The sequence below is a fragment of the Lytechinus variegatus genome, chromosome 5 (genome assembly GCF_018143015.1).
Source record: "Lytechinus variegatus isolate NC3 chromosome 5, Lvar_3.0, whole genome shotgun sequence".
Classification (NCBI taxonomy): Eukaryota; Metazoa; Echinodermata; class Echinoidea; order Temnopleuroida; family Toxopneustidae; genus Lytechinus; species Lytechinus variegatus.
In genome coordinates, this window is record NC_054744.1 from 31,578,234 (window position 1) to 31,586,732 (window position 8,499).

The following is an 8,499-nucleotide window of genomic DNA, read 5'->3' on the forward strand; positions in this document are numbered from 1 at the left end:
GACAGGCATGTGAATGCAATGATGGTGGCTTTGTATACTCAGGGAAACTTTGATATAAACTCTACCAATTTTTAATAAGTCACACATATATATATATACATGTATATGACATTATGTACTCCTATTTTGTATCTATAGCACTTATATGTATAAGGACAGTTGTTTGGTTTATGATGGGTTTTTATTCAATTGTGCATGTATATATTCTTTTTTTTACAAAACAATATCTGGCTTTACCCAAAGTGTTTTTGTGTGTTCAGGAAACTAGTGTACTCATGGACTAACATATTGTCTGCATAATTATTATTTTTTATCAACATAGCATACTATAAATATCTACCTTTCCAAGGAGGATGCAATTAAACAAATAAATTTGGAGATAACAAAGATATTGTGTATGAATACTAATTGATCTATGAATGTACCAAAAAAAACAAAAAAAGATTAAAGGTTTACAAATGTACCTGCCTTATGATAGAATTCAGGGATTTTCTTAATAGAATAGGATTAGTGGATTAGGATGTCCTTGAGAGTTTCAGAGCTATTTCTGTCAGGGGAAGGGGATGTATTTATATATTTTTTAAATTTTATTATACCCCTTTGACTGTTTGATGTGTAACATTTATTTTGGTTAAGAAAAAGGTGAGGGCTTAATTAGTCAATATACTTAAAAGCTGATTTGATGCTAATAGTGTTGTGTCACACTGCAATTTATACAATGTAAGATGATATTAAAGCAGTGAGTCTTCGAATCCATTCCATTGAGTATTTGGGTATTGCACCTTTCCTATATATCAAATTTGAATACATTAAGGTTTGAGTCCTTGTAGAGAATGTTACAACACCAAGCAAGAATGTGAAAAGACAAATAGAATGGATATTATTAATATTCTGTTATCCTTTGACCCTTTTTTAACCGCGCTGCTCGCTGACTTTTTACTTTCAAATCTCGCACAACTTCTGAGACCAAATTTGCGATGCCCGGGTACACAGTTACAAAATTATGCAACATTATGTAAGTGCATGTTAGACCAAAAATTGCTCAAAAACGTGAATTCATGTACAAATCCAATAGAAATTGTGTATTCAGCCAAAATTCATAAATGTATCACTATTTCTTCTTTTACTGACGAAACTTGATTAATTTTGTATTGTTTATGATCAGAATTAAGTCTGCAACAATTTCATTGAAAAAAACAGAAAGTCAAAATACAAAGAAATACAAAAGAAATTCAAAAAGCAATAAAATGAATAAAAAAAAAAATTCCGATACCAATTTGTCTTTTAAGTATATTTGATCGGGATCCTACAGAGAGTCTGTGAATATAAAATTTTTGGTTTTTGGGGCCGTATGATAGTTGATTAGTGCAAATGTCTTATTTCATGCATAATTTAGCATAATCAATTCAATAAATGAAAATCTTGTGAAAAAAAAAATCAGCCATACAGCCTTGTAGATTTTATCGTACACAACCTCTGTGCAAATTTTTGCGGCGTTCGCACGATCGAAGGCCCAGATCTCCTCATTTCCTGGATGTGAGAGGGGTCCAAATAACCCAGCTTTTTTAGGGTTAACTTTTAGTTGACATCTGTTGATGATAATGAAAATAGCTGGATTTATATAATGCTTTTTGTTCCATCACTGGCATTCAGTGCATGCAAGGAATTAATCCTGCCAGGTACCAATTCACCTCACCTTAGACTTAGTCGAGTGCTGCACAATGTGGATAAATTTCGTGCTGAAGGAAACTCGCCATGGCTAGGATTCGAACCCACGGCCATCTGTTAAAGGCGAGAGTCAGAACCACTAGACCACAGTGTGCAAACAATTGAATAATTTATTTTTTTGTAGGGAGAATATCTCGAGATGAATATATATGTGATTAAACTGAAATCAAGATTGTGAAGGCATCAAAGTACATAACACTGGGAAGCTGATAAATAGTTATTACAGGACCTTTTCACACATGAATCTTGAATCACGATGATTGCTATTGTAATTGTGACTGATTAGCGTTTGTGATTCTAATCATGTTCTAGTTTGGTTTCACACATGCTAAATATTCGTCATTAGCCTTATTTTTCACTGGAATCATTCAAATTGCAACTTTTTTACCATGTGAAAAGGCGCACAGAGGTATTGGAGGGTTAAGGTTGTAATAATAGGAACAATTGATGGAAGTATATATACCTATTATGAGGCTAAAGAAATTAGGTACTTACATTTTGTTTAAGTCGATAAATATGGATTATTTTGTTTATTGCATATGTAAGCATATTGATATTCTAGTATTTTGAATGCAGTAATTAAAACAAACATACAAACAATAGGGTGGAATTACAATTAATGCACCCCAAAAAGGGTGAAGACAAGGAAGGGGAAAAACCCTATTCAGAAGTAATTTCCCAGTCAGGAGTAACGGATAATGGTACCGGACCCTGTTGCATAAAAGATACTATGGTAGCTTTACCATCCAATGCTAACTACCATGGTAACGATGATCAACAGCCAATAAAAATAAATTATTTCAAGCAAGTTACCATTGCATGACAAAGTTAACATAATGGCAACTTTTATGCGATGTGCCCCAGGAATTCTATTTCAAGTTATGCTTATTTTATCAGTATATAAGTGGGGCCAAGTACCTAAGATTGTCAGAGATACTCCTTTAAAATTGACTGATTTTCGAGTAGAACACTGCAAATTTTCTTTCAACTGATTTGCACATTGACTTTTTCTTTTGATTGTGTAATTGAGAAAGATCTCTTTTTTTCATTAATTCTTCTTGAAAAGTGCTGTATTCACATGACAGTTGTGGGAAGAACATCTGGCCAAGTTACTACGGGCTTTGCAGGGTTGGTGTATTTCCAGAAGCGATAGTACCATGCATACCGACTTTACAATTGCAACTGCTCATTTTGGATTTTGATGGAGTATTTTAATACTAGACAATGGATTCGTTCAAGATGATGAATGGTCCTAGGGTTATAGCTACTACCTGGGCTTGTCAGCAAGGGCAAGTTACTCTGATCAGCAAGCAGTTGTAGCAATATACTCTTAGAGGAAGAGGTTGCACTTAGTTCCCCCCAACCGGAATAAAAAGTCAATACAACATTGTTCACACAGGCACTATACATATGCTGATATTTCCTCTGGCCTTCCTCCTACCAAGCTTCCTGCGACCCTTCCTCACAACTTTGATAAAAATTGCCATCGTATGACCGAGATAGTAAAAAGTTAAATTAACAAAATTCAATTCATCCTCTTTCTTTTGACAGCAGTAATGCATGGCCAAACTTGAATAACTATGAATGAAGAATAGGATGTTAAAGGCTGTATTAGGCCTGCCAAGCTTCAGAATTGAGGAACAAAAGGCATCCTTTTATCTTACACTTACAAATAGACTCCTTATTCAGACTTGGATTAGCGAACTTGACTGTGGCTTTCCCAGTTCAACATCATTGTTCTGTGCAAATTGATTCTGGCATGCATGAGTTTAAACGGTTCCTTCTCAGGCATGCATTGAGATCTTCTGTTTGATATCTAATGAAAGAAAGGTAAATGATATTTACTATGAATCTTATAGTATGAAGTATGATAAGTCTTGTATGGGAAGAATGAGTATATTTTTTCTTGTTATTTTGGATGCACTGATTGTTGAATTCTGTCTACATGGTGGGGCCGTTGATGCCTATAAAATGAATATGAGTAACTAATTGTTAATGTATGTTCACCATTGAAATGTCTTCAAAGATCATAGATATTTTGTATCATTTGTGAAAATCAAAATTCGTATTCCTCCAGCCTCTTAAAGAAGAATACAGTTTATTTTAAACTAATCACATTAATTATTCAACAGCAAGAAGATATTACGTTGGAAGACTTTTCCACGTATTTTTAGAAGGGGGTTAATATTTTCACTATTTTAAAATTTACTTTTTTGTAAAAGTGCTGTTTATCGATTTAGTATGATATATATTAATCTATATCAATGTTGCACTTTGCATGTTGTGTTTTAATATTAATTGTTTAAACCAAATAATTAAGAAAAATAGATTTTTACAGATCAAGTGATATATGCATATGCAGTTTAATTCAGAAAAATATTTTTCTTATGACAAAAATATTTGATTAATTTCTCAGTTAAAAGAACACAGATTTGTGAAAAGAAAGTGAATTACTATGTTCTCAAGTTTGTGGCATTCATTATATATATATTTTTTTTCATTTTGTCATTACTATTTTTCGGGGGGGGGGGGGGGGCACTGTCCATTATATCCACTTATTAGACTGTTGTGTACTGTTTTTACTACATGTAAGTGTTTATGTATTGTGCCATTGCATGTTTAGAATAATAACATGTACTCATTTTGTAAGATCCAATTTTATTGTCGGTCAGTATCTCACTGTTGTTGAAGAAGTTGTATTTTGTATGGGTATTATTAAAATGAATTTATGATATTTTACTACAAGTGTGCAGATGTAGATTTTGAATGGTTCGTCAAGATTGATGTGATTTTTTTATATATTGTGAAAGAAGTGAATATAGAGAAAATGGTGAACATACCTATTGAAAATTTTGGTGAGACCCCGAAAAATGTCTCTGTAGGGAATTGAACCTGGGTCCTCAGCTTAGAAGGCCAGTGCCTTAACCACTAGACCACATACGTCTCAAATCAAGAACCATGCAGGGAATGTTTCAACATTTTTTGGTCCGGCAAGTTGGAAGGTCGGACAACTCTCCTTGAATTTGATTGGCTGAGTTGCACTGTTACTATGGCAACTGTGAGATAAAATGGGACTTGTCGGATCATAAACATCTGACATGTCCTTTCGTGAAACGGTTCCATGACATGCTAATCGAATGGCCAACTTCAATGAATCAATTGGTTTCAAAGTAAATGAAACCCTCATAAACACACACACATAAAACGATTTTGAAAAAGAAGGAACATATCACATGAAATTCGTCGTAATCCAATAATTAAAATAAAATATCAAACTAACCAGGCCTTAAAGTTACTATTTTTCTTCATATATTTGATTGTTTTATACGATCTACGGAAGATCAGGAATTCCTTCAATTTTTATTATTAAATCCTGTATGAAGCGGCCATTCATGCAGACCCAACAACCCTAACTCCACTTCTTAGACGAAATTAAGCACAGAGCAATTGTGGTGTCACCTCATGAAACGCTCCCCTGACCATAGATATATAGAACTTCACAATTCCTTCTGTCTGAGTGATCTCTCCAAGCATTCAACTCGACTCGACATTCAACTTTAAGGACGCCAGCTACTGTCCAAATTCGATCGATCTATATGTTTGTGAATTTATTATTCAGATCGATCGATGCTTTCCCACTGAATTGGCTTTCCACTGATCAAAATAGTTGTATGATATTCATCCATATGCCGCGGTTGCTAGTTTCTCGCTTGTCTTGACAGGGGTGGTCGGGGCTGAAAATAGTTGTATCTGTAAGAAAACTAATTCACTGAGTAAAACGCCGAGAGTTATAAAAATCTGATAATGAATATTTAAGGTAGCAATATTATGTGAAACCAGCACAATATCTCTAATTTCCACATTAGTCTACAATTGTAGTACAAATGTAGACCCACATCTGCAGTGTGTGTACCACACCCGATTCAACGAGTTTTCATAGCAGACTAGGTCTAACTATATATGGCTGCAGAAATGGCTCGCTTCGCTCGCCCTTTCAGCATGTTCAGGCTGGTTTGCTTCGCAAACCAGCATCAACCCGCTGCGCGCGCTGAGATCCCACCGAACGAGCCATTCAGAGTCTACATAGCAGACTATTTCCACATTGACACTGGCAATTACTTAATGAATATTTAGTAGATCATTGGGGTTTCTTGAATATCATCTGACCTATTTGCCCTTTTACACGGAAAGATAATTACGACATTGTTTATCAAGCTGGAATTTATTTTTTGTTTCATTTTACTTGTTATCTTTACCCACTTGCAATTTGTTTTCAATATTAACAATCGGCCTCCTCAATCTGTTGAGTCACCCCCCCCCCCTTCCAAATAATACCAACCATTTGGGTTTCACGCTAAAGAAGAGTACATGAATCACTGAGGTATGTTTCTATTGTTTTAATCCAATTAAAATTCATATGCCAACGTTCACACATCACCAAAGAAAACAATTATTCACTCTCTAGATATCGCAGGCACCCGGGGGGGGGCCACTTCCATTCACGAGTGGATACCATGCGCGACCAAGGGGTCTCGAAAAGCACCCTAAACACGTAATTTCCATATTCTGAATATGAACCCCTTAACAAGTATTGGCGTGTGAAACCCTACCCTTAACAAGTATTGGAAACAAAAACGATACTCTTGGCAAATATTCCCTGAAATGAACCCCTAAACAAGTACAGGAATGTTTTATTGTTACGGTTCCTTCGGTCGTCGGCTTTACCTTATTTTGTTTAAGTACGACCCCACTTCTACACCTCGCGCAAATCGGACTCTAAACACGAAGTGTTGGGGCAAAAATGACATCCTTTATAAAACATTTTAATTTTGTTTTATCATCCCCGCAAATTAGACCCTAAACACGTAATTTTCCCAGCGAAATAGATACCCTTTTTTCATTATTTTTGTGTTTTTGGCACCCTTATCACGTTACGTACGTAACGTGCCCTATCGTGAAAAAGACATCCTTTTTACGTGTTTTTTGGGTCGCGCATGGTATCCACTCGTCAATGTAAGTGGCCCCTCCGGGGGCAGGCATCCCCCAGAAGCCTGTATCGATCGAAAGCTCTAAAGCGCACTGTGTGTGTGTATGGCTCTCGTGCATATTCATGTATCTGACGTCAATCGCCGCGTCGGAGCGCGCTCCTTCGCACGCTCATGAATATGCATTATTTGAAATAGCTTATACGCCGATTGCAAGATATAAACACATTTTCACACTTAATTTGCAAATATTCGCCGTTCACATGCGTATCATGCAGTGAAAATGCACCAGTTTATTCTTCTACTGCACATATATACAGAATGTACTACATCGAGTTTGACGTTCGCAGGGATCGAGGAAAAACTTAGCTATATAAGTACATTTATTTAAAAAGGCTAACCGTTTTATTGCAGATTTTTCGTACGAACTATTACATATACCTTAACGGTTTCCACCGTAGTTGCGGTCCGGAGGTAATGGCATAAACCCACATTGATACTTTGAATTCTCTCTTATGGAATAGTCTGATACTTACGCCATTACCATTCATTGACCGTTTTGTTCCCTGTATGTAGGTAAATTTTGTATGACAGATTGTCTAAATTGGTCCTTGAAAGCATGTTGGATTATCAGTAATTAGTATTTCATATAGCGCGAAGTCTCGAGATAACAATGTTAGCTGATTAGGGAAACAATAATCACGCAGAATAATTTATTATAAAAACAAACACAAAGAAAAGTGAAAGTATATAGTAAGACGGAACTAGAGGATAAGAAGAAAAGAAATCAGACTAGGCTTGTGCAAGTTAATCAAAAGAAACCTCTCGTCCAGTTAAAGGTCGTTGATTATATATATAAAACATTTCCCCTTTTTGAAAAGTCTCAATTTTCTACGAATGAGACATCATTAAAATTGTATCTTCATAATTATAATGTTAAACTGCATTTCCAAAAGTTTGGTTGCAAAATGGGTTAGATCCACGTTCAGATTTCACAAAATAAAATACGGGACAATCGACAAAAAAGATCAACAAAGAAAGCTACACAGTATTAGACTTGTGAAAAACTATAATGAATTGGAAGGGAGGGTGAACGAAAAAATGAAAGAGAAGGAAAAGTGATGAATTGAGAAGAAAGAAAAAAATAAGGGTTTAATGAAGGGAAATGAATAAAAGAAAGTCAGATTAAAAAAAAGATGAAAGAAAGAGTAAAAGAGAAAAGGGTTTCCGTCATTCTTTGAATTGAATATACAAAGAAAGAAAGGAAAGATGAATACATGTGTGAAAGACAAAATAAAAGAGAGAAAGATAAAAAAGAAAGTAAGAAAATGGAGGAGAAAAGAAGCAATGAAAGAAAAATGTTCTTTGTTTCTTTTGAAAGAAAGAAACAATGAAAGAAGAAAAACTGAAAGGGAGGAGAAAAGGAAAGAAGGAAGGAATTAAGGGATTGAGGGAGAGAAAAAATAAGGGAAAGAATTAAAAGAAAAAATAAAAGAAAGAAAGAAAGAAAGAAAAAAGAAAGAAAGAAAAAAGAAAGAAAGGAGAAAAGAGAGGGAGGAAAGAATGAAGGGAGGAGAGAATGAAAAGAAAAGGGAGAGGGAGAAGGTTAAAGTGAAAGAAAAATTTTAAGGAAAAAAAGAATGAAGGGGGAAAAAATGATAAAAAGGGCAGGCAACAAAAAGAAGAAAAGAAAGAAACTGAACAGAGAGAGAGAGAAAGGATCAGGAAAGACAAGCAGGAAATGAAGATAGATGGAACAAACACGGGCAAGCAGGAAGGATAGAAG